The sequence below is a fragment of the Somniosus microcephalus genome, unplaced genomic scaffold (assembly GCF_052327205.1).
Source record: "Somniosus microcephalus isolate GS21.2 unplaced genomic scaffold, FLI_Smic_1.0 unresolved_chr3, whole genome shotgun sequence".
NCBI lineage: Eukaryota > Metazoa > Chordata > Chondrichthyes > Squaliformes > Somniosidae > Somniosus > Somniosus microcephalus.
In genome coordinates this window covers 8,505,207-8,518,367 of record NW_028225181.1, presented here as the reverse complement: position 1 = coordinate 8,518,367, position 13,161 = coordinate 8,505,207, and positions in this window count along the sequence as shown.

The following is a 13,161-nucleotide window of genomic DNA, read 5'->3' as shown; positions in this document are numbered from 1 at the left end:
TCTCATTAAATGATGGAAAGGGCTCGAGTGGTCGAATGGCCTACTCCTGATCCTATCTTCTATGTTTATATGTTTCCCTGGTAACAACCTGATTGACATCCTCTGTACCCTTTCTAACGCCTTTAAATCTATTCTGAAGTGTGGTGTCCAGAAATGACCACAATAATCCGGCGGATGCCGAACCAGTGATTCATTGAGTTTAGAATGATCTCTTTACTTTTATATTCTGTTCCTCTCCCTATAATCCCAATTAACCCATAGGTGTTGTTAACCATTTGATCAGCTTGCTCTGCCACATTTTATTATTTGTTTATCTGCACACCGAGTTCTCTCTGCTCATCTACACTGTTAAAAATTGTGCCATTTATAGTAGACCATCTTTTCATATTACTGCCCCCAAAGTGCATCAGCTCACATTGCTCCACATTGATTTCCATCTGCACAGGGGACCCGAAATTCTGGGCCAATTATGAAGCTTCCTTACACCCGAGTCTAGGTCGTTTCTAAAAGTTGAAAAGAGTAAAGGAGATAAAATCAACCCTTGGGAAACACCACTGCAAACCAGCTCAAATCTGAAAACACGTCCATCCGCCCACCCTCGGCTTCCTGTTACAGATTCAATTCCGTAGCCATACCGCCCACTGACCCTTAATTCCACGGGCTTCCATGTTCTTAACAAACCTATAAGTTACACAAGTAAAGTTCACTATAGGGAAATGGAATGTGTATGTTGGAACTTGAATGGCCATTGTATATTGGAATGAGAATATTCACAGGATAGATCTCATATATGAGTACTGGTCAATGGGATGTGTATGATTGAACATATCCTTATCCAAAGGAGGGATAAACTTGCCATAGAGGGAGTGCAACGAAGATTCACCAGACTGGTTTCTGGGATGCGGGGATTGTCCAATGAGGACAGACTGAGTAGGCTAGACCTATATTCTCCAGAGTTTGGAAGAATGTGAGGTTAACTCAGTGAAACATATAACATTCTTACAGGGATTGACATCGTAGATGCAGGGAGGATGTTTCCCCTGGCTGGGGAGTCGAGAACCAGGGATCACAGTCTCAGAATAAGGGGTCGGCCATTTAGGACTGAGATGGAGGGAAATTTCTCCACTCAGAGGGTGGTGAACCTTTGGAATTGTCTGCACCAGAGGGCTGTGGACACTCAGTCGTTGAGTGTATTCAAGACATAGATCGATAGATATTTGAATATGGGGATAGTGCAGGAAAGTGGAGAAATGTTCGAAGTACAGCCATGATCTTATTGAATGGCGGAGCAGGATCGATGGGCCAAAGGATCGACTCCAGCTCCTATTTCTTATGTTCTTATGAAACATAAATGAGCACTGAACTGAGGAAATATTCACATCGCACAAATAAATGTTGAGGATGGGCATTAGTGAATAGAGTAATTGAGACAGTTACCTGCAAATAGAGAAGTTGGACGGGCGTAGTAAATGGATCTATTGGAGTTAGACAACAGTAAAGTGTGGAATTGGGGGAGGGTAGCTTTAAACAGTGGAGTGAAGGAGAGTTCAATACATAGGGGAGTTGGAGGAAGGCGCCAGTAAGTGTGTTATTGGGGGAGTGCACCAGTAAATATGCCAAATGTGGAATGCACCAGGATGTTGGAATTGGGGAAGGCACCAATAAATGGGACATTTGAGAACGGCATTAAATATATGGGGAATTTTTTAGGGTACCAGTGAATGGCAAAATAGGAGGAATGAAGCAGTAAACATGGAAGAGCACCAGTAAATGTGGAAATTGGAGAAAGCACCAGTACACGGAGGAATTGGGGAGACCACCAATATATTGTGGAATTGGCTCAAAGCTCAATGGGGGATTGGAGAGGGCAACATCAAACAGGTATTGGGGAAGGCACCAGTAAATGGCTGATTGGAGAGGGCAACATCAAAGAGGTATTGGGGAAGGCACCAGTAAATGGTGGATTGGGGAAGGCACCAGTAAATGGTGGATTGGGGAAGGCACCAGTAAATGGTGGATTGGGGAAGGACACCAGTAAATGAGGGGTTGGTGAAGCAACATTAAATGGGGGATTCGGGAAGGCACCAGTAAATGGGGGATTGGTGAAGCAACATTAAATGGGGGATTGAGGAAGGCATCAGTAAATGGGGGATGGGGCAAAGGCACCAGTAAATGGCCGATTGGGGATGGTGATCTGTAAATGTGGGATTGGGTGGGCACCAGTTAATCGGGGATTGTGGAATGCATCTATACATAGAGGATTGCGTGGGCACCAGTAAAAGGGGGATTGGGGAATAGCACTATTAAAGGTGGGTATGGTGGGCAACAGTAAATGTGGGATTGGGTGGGAACCAATAAAAAGTGGATTGGAGCAGGGCACCTGTAAATGGGGGATGGGGAAAGGGCACCAGTAAATGTGGAATTGGGTGGGCAACAGTAAAAGTGGTTTGGGGAAGGGCCCCTGTAAATGGGGGTTTGGGGAAGGGCCCCTGTAAATGGGGGATTGGGGAAGGGAAGCTGTAAATGGGAGATTGGGGAAGGCACCTGTAACGTCCGTGTGTAATTGAGACACAGACTGCAGGAGTTGGTTATAACAGGTGTTTACTGAATGGAGACAAAACTGGAACTACTATACAAAGTTACTGCACAGGCTTATATACCGGGGTGGTCACTACTGGTACTGCAGTATACAGGGGCTGCAGAATATAGTTCCTTCTTCAAAGTACATACACTACAATTCCTCCCCTTTTAGCTAAAAAGTACATAACATTTGATTAACAATTAAATAACATATTTACAATTACAGTTGCTATATACATTAGCTGAAGTTAAGCAATTATAAATTCAGTCTTTGAGGAGGCTTGCTGATTCTGCCAGGGTAACGCCTCTTTGGGGTATCAGGTTCTTCTGGCAAAGTTGATTCGGGATCAACGTCGTTGTTTGGTTCGTCTGCTTCCAATATCACTGATTCTGAGGTAGATGCAATTGGTACTTCGGTTTCATCACCAGGTGTATCGGATTGTGGTGTGGATTTGATGTTTTCCAGTGACTTTAGAATCTGGTCAGCATGGCGTCTTACAATGCTCTCTCAAATGTCCACGGTATACATTAGAGGTCCTTGCCGCATGCAGATCGTTCCTGGCTGCCATTTCTCTGTGCGGTAGTCCCGGGCCAAAACTGGTTGACCTATCTTAAAACTCCTGGTTGGCCTTTCATTCATATTCTGAAACGGCCTGTTCTCCACATCTCTTCTGATGTTTGGCTTAACCAAATCGAAGAGGCATCGTAGACTTCGATTGAAGAACATCATGGCTGGAGTTTGGTTGGTAACCTCATGTGTCGCAAACAAGAAGTTATCCACCTTGTGTTGTAGGGGTATGTCTTCATTAAACATTGCCTTGATAGCCTTCTTGAATGTTTGAACGAACCTCTCAGCCAATCCATTGGTGGCTGGATGATATGGGGCGGATGTGTAATGCTTAACACCATTGTTCTTTAAGAACCTCCGGAACACTTCAGACACAAACTGTGGTCCATTGTCGGAGCAAATCTGTTCAGGCAGCCCATTTCTGGCGAATATGGTTTGTAAGACTGTGATGGTTTTTTCTGTGGTGGTTGAGGACATTTTTATTACATCTGGCCACTTTGAATGTGCATCCACTGCAATTAACAACATCGAGTCCATAAATGGACCAGCAAAATCAATGTGTACCCTTTGCCATGGAGATGAGGGCCACTCCCATGGATGTAGATGAACTTGTGGTGGGGCGTTTTGGACCTTCTGGCATCCTGTACAGCTCTTGGTCATCTCTTCGATTTCTCTATCGATTCCCGGCCACCACACAAACGCTCTGGCTAAGTTCTTCATTTCTCCCCCTCCCAGATGACCCTCATGAAGCTCATTGAGCACTCTATCCTTCAATTTGGGTGGAATTACTACTCTGGATCCACACATCAAGGTTCCTCGGTACACTGACAGCTGTTCTCTTCTCGGCGAGAATGCTGGCAACAGTGGTTCGCCATGTGCTGGCCATCCCTTCACCGTTAAATCATAGACCCTGGAGAGTGTCGGGTCATTTCGTGTTTCCTTTTCTATGTTTGTATTCGTCACAGGTAGACATTCGACTATGGTCGAGTGGAATATCTCCACAATATCCACTGCAGGTGCTTCTTCCACCGTCGGCAACGGTAGGCACGACAATCCATCAGCATTCCCATGCTGTTTAGTTCCTTTGTACTCAATGTCATATTGGTGTGCCCCTAGGAAAAGGGACCACCTCTGTAGCTATTGTGCTCTCATTATCGGGACGCCCTTCTTAGTGTTGAAAATGGAGACAAGAGGTTGATGATCAGTTAGTAGAGTAAATTTCTGTCTGTGCAGGTAGTGATTGAACTTCTTCACCCCCCACACCAGGCTGAGGGCCTCTCTGTCAATCTGGGTGTAGTTACGCTCGGCTGCCGTTAACGAGCGTGACGCAAAAGCTATCGGCCTCTCTGAACCATCAAGGGATTTATGTGACAGTACCACTCCAACGCTGCAGGGAGATGCATCACACGCCAGTCTTATCGGTAGTGATGGGTTGTAGTGAGCCAATATTCTCTTGAAGTGATCAGGCCTTTACACTTCTGAAAGGCCCGCTTACATTCATCGCTCCATTTCCATGCTACTCCAGTTCGTAGCAGGGCGTTCAGTGGGTGCAGAATTGTGGACAAATTCGGCAAAAACTTATGGTAGTAATTCACCAATCCGAGGAATGACCTCAGTTGCGATACATTTTCAGGCGCTGGAGCCTTAACTACCGCTTCAATTTTGTCAGGGGACTTATGTAACCCCTCTTCATCAATCACGTGGCCACAATACGATATTTGTTCCATAAAAAACTCACACTTGAGGTGATTGGCTCGTAGCCCATGTTCTCTTAGTCTAGTGAGCACCTGCTCTAGGTTGGCAAGGTGTTCACTGTCATTTTCACCTGTCACTAGGATGTCGTCCAAGTAACACTGAGTCCCTGGAATCCCTTGCAGGACTTGTTACATCGCTCTTTGCCATATAGCCGGAGCTGATGCAACTCCGAATACCAGTCGATTTTACTGGTAAAGACCTTTGTGAGTGTTTATCGTGAGATATTTCCTAGAGGATTCTTCAACCTCCATCTGCAAATATGCTTGCGCTAGGTCAATTTTTGTAAAACCTTTCCCTCCAGATAGTGAGGTGAAAATATCTTCTATCCTCGGAAGAGGATACTGTACTGTGTGAAGGACTGGGTTCACAGTCACCTTGAAGTCCCCACAGATGCGAACCTTCCTTGGCTCCTCAGACTTATTGTTTAACGTTTTCTTCATGACAGGAACGATGGGTGTCGCCCACTCGCTCCAGTCTACCTTAGTTAGCATGCCTACATTCTCCAGATTCTCCAGCTCTGCCTCGACGGCTGGGGGAATTGCATACGGTACCGGTCTTGCTTTGAAAAACTTGGGAATTGCATTCTCTTCTATTTTTATCGAGGCGGTTACGCCTTTAAGAGTTCCCAGTTCTTGTTGAAATACCTCTTTAGCGTTAGCCAAGATTTTTGACAATCGTCCAGGTGTGACGTCCTCATCCTTTTTACCAGCCACCATCAGTGCCTGAATGGAGTGCCAGTCTAAACTTATCTTTCTGATCCATTCATGTCCCAATAACGGTGGTCCACCATCTTGCAATATGTACAGATACAATTTCTGTATTTCCTTGCCGTTGTATTCGACAGGCACCCTTATTTTCCCTCTGGGGTATACTTTCTGCCCCATATATGTCTTCAAGACAATGGATTTGTCTTTCAAGGGTATGTGTGAGAATAGCCGCTCGTTGTCTCGTCGATTCATGACGGTCAGGGCTGATCCTGTATCCAATTCCATTTTGACTTGGGACCCTGCTATCGTGAGGGTGACCCAAATGGCTCGGTGACCCTCTTTTGTGATTACGTTGTGTAGTTTGAGACAGCTTAGTCTCTTGTTCCCGGATTCACTATCGCTCTTCTGGTCTTCGGAACTACTGTCCATCATCTTTTGTACATTCCTGTACTTTTCCTTAGTAGTCTTTTTGTTGTCGTTAGTCTTCTTCCCGGACCTGCAAACTCATGCAATGAGTCCCTTCTTTCCGCATTGCCTGCATGTTTTGTCCTTGGACCAGCAGTCCTTCTGGTCATGGGTTGTTCTGCCGCAGCGATAACATTTGTCAAATCCCCGTGTCATTTCATGGGTGCTGTATTCCTGTGGCTTTTGCTGTATTTCTGCAGCTCCCCTTGCTGCTGCTTTGTACGATATTGCCACGCTGAAAGCCTTATCTAGCGTCAGCTCTTTCTCTGAGAGTAACCTCTTCTGGGTTCCTTCACTCAGGAGTCCACAGACAAATTTGTCCCATAGGGTATCTGCCAGTCCTGCTCCGAACTGGCAGTACTTTGATAGCTTGCGTAGTTCCGTAAGGTAATCAGCATTGCTCTCATCTTTATGCTGATTTCTCTTGTGGAATTTAAATCGTTCTGCTATCAGCAGCGGTGTAGGATTTAGGTGTTCCTGTAGGATATCAACAATTTCGTTAAAACTCTTCGCCATCGGTTTGACTGGAGTGATGAGGTTCTGCAATAGGCCGTACGTCCTTGCGCCCATTAAGTTTAGTAGTACTGATGCCTTTTTCTCATCGGCTACTTCATTTGCCTTGCAATATACTTCGACTCTTTCCACATACGTGGTCCAGTCTTCTATTGCATTATCGAAGGCAGTGATATTGCCAGTCTTCAGCATCTTGGAGATGTAAGATGGCGCCTCCCATGCTTTGCTTCTTCCCCGATTGAACAAAATGGCGCCTCCCGCGCTTTGCCTTCTTCCCCGCTGGATTAAGATGGCACCTCCCGCGCTTTCTGTCTTTTCCGCTGCTGCTAGTGCTGTTGCTGGCGTTTTTATGCGTTGATGGCGACGCCCTATGGTCTTCGTGCACTTCCCCCCCTGCGCTGCTGCCAACGCCGCACTCCGCAGTCCCCATGGCAAACTGCAGCTCCTCGCGGCTTTCTGCGCTTCTAACTTCTTAAATTTTAATTACTGTTCCCGTCTTCAGAGCAGACCCTATGGGACACTTTCCTCCCTCTTCTCGCTCTGTACGCTGCCCGGCTTCGTAGCATCGGCTGCGCCCTGTGTGCTCCACCCTCTCTCTCTCTCTCCTCTTCCCGACAACGCTGCTCGGCCCCGTTGAAAAGCCACCCGATCGAGCTCTAGCCCGCCGCAGCCCAGGAAGGATCAGTGTACGACCTGCAACCAGCCCGATTAGCTGGAACACCATAGACTGGATAACCAAGCCCAGCTCTCGACAGCCTCTCCTGCAAATCTTCGAATTTGATGAATCAGAGGGCGGTTGCCCACGGTCGACGTCCGTTTCTTCTGTTTGTTTTTCTTTTCTTTTTGGATTTCTTCCTTCTGGCCTCGACCTCTAACAACTTCGCTTCAGGGATGGATCCACGTGAGGTGGTGCATAACTGTAGGTAAGTTTGGATCTGTTCGTCGCCAGTGTAATGTCCATGTGTAATTGAGACACGTACTGCAGGAGTTGGTTACAACAGGTGTTTACTGAATGGAGACAAAACTGGAACTACTATACAAAGTTACTTCACTGGATTATATAACGGGGTGGTCACTACTGGTACTGCAGTATACAGGGGCTGCAGAATATAGTTCCTTCTTCAAAGTACATACACTACAGCACCGGTAAATGGGGGATTGGGGAAGGGCACCAGTAAAAGGGGATTGGGGAAAGGCACCTGCAAATGGGGGATTGGGGAACGCACCACTAAATGGGGGTTTGGGGAAGGCACCAGTAAATGGGGGATTGGGGAAGGCACTTGTAAATGGGGGATTGGGGAAGGGCACCAGTAAATGAGGAATTGGGTGGGCACCAGTAAATGGGGGATTGGGGAATGCATTTGGAAATGGGGAATTGGGGAAGGGCACCAGTAAATGGGGGATTGGGGAAGGGCACCTGTAAATGGGGCATTGGGGAAAGGCACCTGTAAATGGGGGATTGGGGAAGGGCACCTGTAAATGGGGGATTGGGGAAGGGCACCTGTAAATGGGGGATTGGGGAAGGGCACCTGTAAATGGGGCATTGGGGAAAGGCACCTGTAAATGGGGGATTGGGGAAGGGCACCTGTAAATGGGGCATTGGGGAAAGGCACCTTTAAATGGGGGATTGGGGAATGCACCAGTAAATGGGGGATTGGGGAAGGGCACCAGTAAATGGGGGATTGGGGAAGGGCACCAGTAAATGGGGGATTGGGGAAGGGCACCATTAAATGGGGGATTGATGAATGCATTTGCAAATGGGGAATTGGGGAAGGGCACCAGTAAATGGGGGATTGGAGAAGGGCACCTGTAAATGGGGCATTGGGGAAAGGCACCTGTAAATGGGGGATTGGGGAAGGGCAGCTGTAAATGGGGGATTGGGTAAGGGCACCTGTAAATGGGGGATTGGGGAAGCGCACCTGTAAATGAGGAATTGGGGAATGCATTTGCAAATGGGGAATTGGGGAAGGGCACCAGTAAATGGGGGATTGGGGAAGGGCATATGTAAATGGGGCATTGGGGAAGGGCACCTGTAAATGGGGCATTGGGGAAAGGCACCTGTAAATGGGGGATTGGGGAAGGGCACCTGTAAATGGGGGATTGGGGAAGGGCACCTGTAAATGGGGCATTGGGGAAAGGCACCTGTAAATGAGGCATTGGGGAAAGGCACCTGTAAATGGGGCATTGGGGAAGGGCACCTGTAAATGGGGGATTGGGGAAGGCACCAGTAAATGGGGGATTGGGGAAGGGCACCAGTAAATGGGGGATTGGTGAAGGGCACCATTAAATGGGGGATTGGTGAAGCACCATTAAATGGGGGATTCGGTAACTCACCAGTAAATGGGGGATTGGTGAAACACCATTAAATGGGGGATTGGGGAAGGCACCAGTAAATCGGGGATTGGTGAAGCACCATTAAATGGGGGATTGAGGAAGGCACCAGTAAATGGTGGATGGGGCAAGGGCACCAGTAATTGGCGGATTGGGGAAGGTAATCTGTAAATGAGGGATTGGGTTGGCACCAGTTAATGGGGGATTCTGGAAGGCATCTGCACATGAGGGACTGGGTGGGCACGAGTAAAAGGGAGATTGGTGAATAGCACCAGTAAATGTGGGTATGGTGGGCAAAAGGAAACGTGGGATTGGGTGGGCACCAGTAAATGTGGGATTGAGTGGGAGCCAGTAAAAGGGGGATTGGGGAAGGGCACCTGTAAATGGGGTCTGGGGTAGGTTACCTGTAAATGGGAGATTGGAGAAGGCACCAGTAAATGGGAGATTTGGGAAGGCACCTGTAATTGGGCGATTGGGGAAGGGTACCAGTAAATGGGGGATTGGGGAAGGTACCAGTAAATGGGGGTTTGGGGGAGGCACTTGTAAATGGGGGATTGGGGAAGGGCACCAGTAAATGAGGAATTGGGTGGGCACCAGTAAATGGGGTTTGGCGAAGGGCACCAGTAAATGAGCAACTGGGTGGGTACCAGTACTTGGGGGATTGGGGAATGCATTAGCAAATGGGGAATTGGGGAAGGGCACCAGTAAATGGGGATTGGGGAAGGGCACCGGTAAATGGGGCATTGGGGAAAGGCACCTGTAAATGGGGCATTGAGGAAGGGCACCTGTAAATGGGGGATTGGGGGAGGGCACCTGTAAATGGGGGATTGGGGAAGGGCACCTGTAAATGGGGCTTTGGGGAAAGGCACCTGTAAATGAGGCATTGGGGAAAGGCACCTGTAAATGGGGAATTGGGGAAGGGCACCTGTAAATGGGGGATTGGGGAAGGCACCTGTAAATGGGGGCTTGGGGAAAGGCACCTGTAAATGGGGGATTGGGGATAGGCACCTGTAAATGGGGGATTGGGGAAGGGCACCTGTAAATGGGGGATTGGGGAAGAGCAACATTAAATGGGGGATTCGGTAAGGCACCAGTAAATGGGGGATTGGTGAAGCACCATTAAATGGGGGATTGGGGAAGGCACCAGTAAATGGGGGATTGGTGAAGCACCATTAAATGGGGGATTTAGGAAGGCACCAGTAAATGGGGGATGGGGCAAGGGCACCAGTAAATGGTGGATTGGGGAAGGGCACCTGTAAATGGGAGATTGGGGAAGGCACATATAAATGGGGGATTTGGGAAGGCACCTGTAAATGGGGGATTGGGGAGGGGCACCAGTAAATGGGGGACTGGGGATGGGCACCATTAAATGAGAAACTGGGTGGGCACCAGTAAATGGGGGATTGGGGAAGAGCAACATTAAATGGGGGATTTAGGTAGGCACCAGTAGATGGGGGATAGGGCAAGGGCACCAGTAAATGGTGGATTGGGGAAGGGCACCTGTAAATGGGAGATTGGTGAAGCACCATTCAATGGGGGGTTTAGGAAGGCACCAGTAAATGGGGGATGGGGCAAGGGCACCAGTAAATGGTGGATTGGGGAAGGGCACCTGTATCTTTGGGATTGGGGAAGGGCACATGTAAATGGCAATTGAGGAAGGCACCAGTATCTGTGGGATTGGGGAAGGGCACCAGTAAATGGGGATTGGGGAAGGCACATATAAATGGGGGATTTGGGAAGGCACCTGTAAATGGTGGATTGGGGAAGTGCACCAGTAAATGGGGGATTGGGGAAGGGCACCATTAAATGGGGATTGGGGAAGGGCACCTGTATCTTTGGGATTGGGGAAGGGCACATGTAAATGGCAATTGGGGAAGGCACCAGTATCTGTGGGATTGGGGATGGGCACCAGTAAATGGGGATTGGGGAAGGGCACCTATATCTTTGGGATTGGGGAAGGGCACATGTAAATTGCATTTGGGGAAGGGCACTAGTATCTGTGGGATTGGGGAAGGGCACCTGTAAATGGGGGATTGGGGAAGGGCACCTGTAAATGGGGGATTGGGGAAGGGCACCTGTAAATGGGGGATTGGCTGGGCATCAGTAAAAGGGGGATAGGGGAAAGGCACCATTAAATGTGGAATTGGGTGGGCACCAGTAAAATGAGATGGGGAATGGCACCTGAAAATGGGGGATTGGGGAAGGGCAACAGTAAAAGGGGGATGGGGGATTGGGGAAGCCACCAGTAAATGGGGGATTGGGGAAAGAACCATTAAATCGGGGATTGGGGAAAGAACCATTAAATGGGGGATTGGGGAAGCCACCAGTAAATGGGGGATTGGGGAAGCCACCAGTAAATGGGGGATTGGGGAAGCCACCAGTAAATGGGGGATTGGGGAAAGAACCATTAATTGGGGGATTGGGGAAGCCACCAGTAAATGGGGGATTGGGGAAGCCACCAGTAAATGGGGGATTGGGGAAAGAACCAGTAAATGGGGGATTGGGGAAGCCACCAGTAAATGGGGGATTGGGGAAGCCACCAGTAAATGGGCGATTGGGGAAAGAACCATTAAATGGGGGATTCGGGAAGGCGCCTGTAAATATGGGATTGTGGAAAGCACATGTAAATGGGCGATTGGGGAAAGGCGTCAGTAAATGGGGGATTGGGCGAGGGCACCATTAACTGGAGGATTGCTGAAGACACCAGTAAATGGGGGATTTGGGGAAGGCACCAGTAAATGGGAGATTGGGTAAGGCATCAGTAAATGGGGGATTGGAGAAAGGCCCCAGTAGATGGGGGATTTGCGAAGTGCACCAGTAAATGGGGGACTGGGGATTGCATCAGCAAATCGGGGATTGGGAAGTGCAGCAGTAAATGGGGGATTGTGGAATGCAACAGTAAATGGGGGATTGGGGAAGGGCACCTGTAAATGGGGCTTTGGGGAAAGGCACCTGTAAATGAGGCATTGGGGAAAGGCACCTGTAAATGGGGCATTGGTGAAGGGCACCTGTAAATGGGGGATTGGGGAAGGCACCTGTAAATGGGGGATTGGGGAAAGGCACCTGTAAATGGGGGATTGGGGAAGGGCACCTGTAAATGGGGGATTGGGGAAGAGCAACATTAAATGGGGGATTCGGTAAGGCACCAGTAAATGGGGGATTGGTGAAGCACCATTAAATGGGGGATTGGGGAAGGCACCAGTAAATGGGGGATTGGTGAAGCACCATTAAATGGGGGATTTAGGAAGGCACCAGTAAATGTGGGATGGTGCAAGGGCACCAGTAAATGGTGGATTGGGGAAGGGCACCTGTAAATGGGAGATTGGGGAAGGCACATATAAATGGGGGATTTGGGAAGGCACCTGTAAATGGGGGATTGGGGAAGGGCACCAGTAAATGGGGGATTGGGGAAGGGCACCATTAAATGAGGAACTGGGTGGGCACCAGTAAATGGGGGATTGGGGAAGAGCAACATTAAATGGGGGATTTAGGAAGGCACCAGTAGATGGGGGATAGGGCAAGGGCACCAGTAAATGGTGGATTGGGGAAGGGCACCTGTAAATGGGAGATTGGGGAAGGCACATATAAATGGGGGATTTGGGAAGGCACCTGTAAATGGTGGATTGGGGAAGGGCACCAGTAAATGGGGGATTGGGGAAGGGCACCAGTAAATGGGGATTGGGGGAGGGCACCTGTATCTTTGGGATTGGGGAAGGGCACATGTAAATGGCAATTGGGGAAGGCACCAGTATCTGTGGGAATGGGGAAGGGCACCAGTAAATGGGGATTGGGGAAGGGCACCTGTATCTTTGGGATTGGGGAAGGGCACATGTAAATGGCATTTGGGGAAGGGCACCAGTATCTGTGGGTTTGGGGAAGGGCACCTGTAAATGGGGGATTGGGGAAGGGCACCTGTAAATGGGGGATTGGGGAAGGGCACCTGTAAATGGGGGATTGGCTGGGCATCAGTAAAAGGGGGATATGGGAAAGGCACCATTAAATGTGGAATTGGGTGGGCACCAGTATAATGAGATGGGGAATGGCACCTGTAAATGGGGGATTGGGGAAGGGCAACAGTAAAAGGGGGATGGGGGATTGGGGAAGCCACCAGTAAATGGGGGATTGGGGAAAGAACCATTAAATGGGGGATTGGGGAAAGAACCATTAAATGGGGGATTCGGGAAGCCACCAGTAAATGGGGGATTGGGGAAGCCACCAGTAAATGGGGGATTGGGGAAGCCA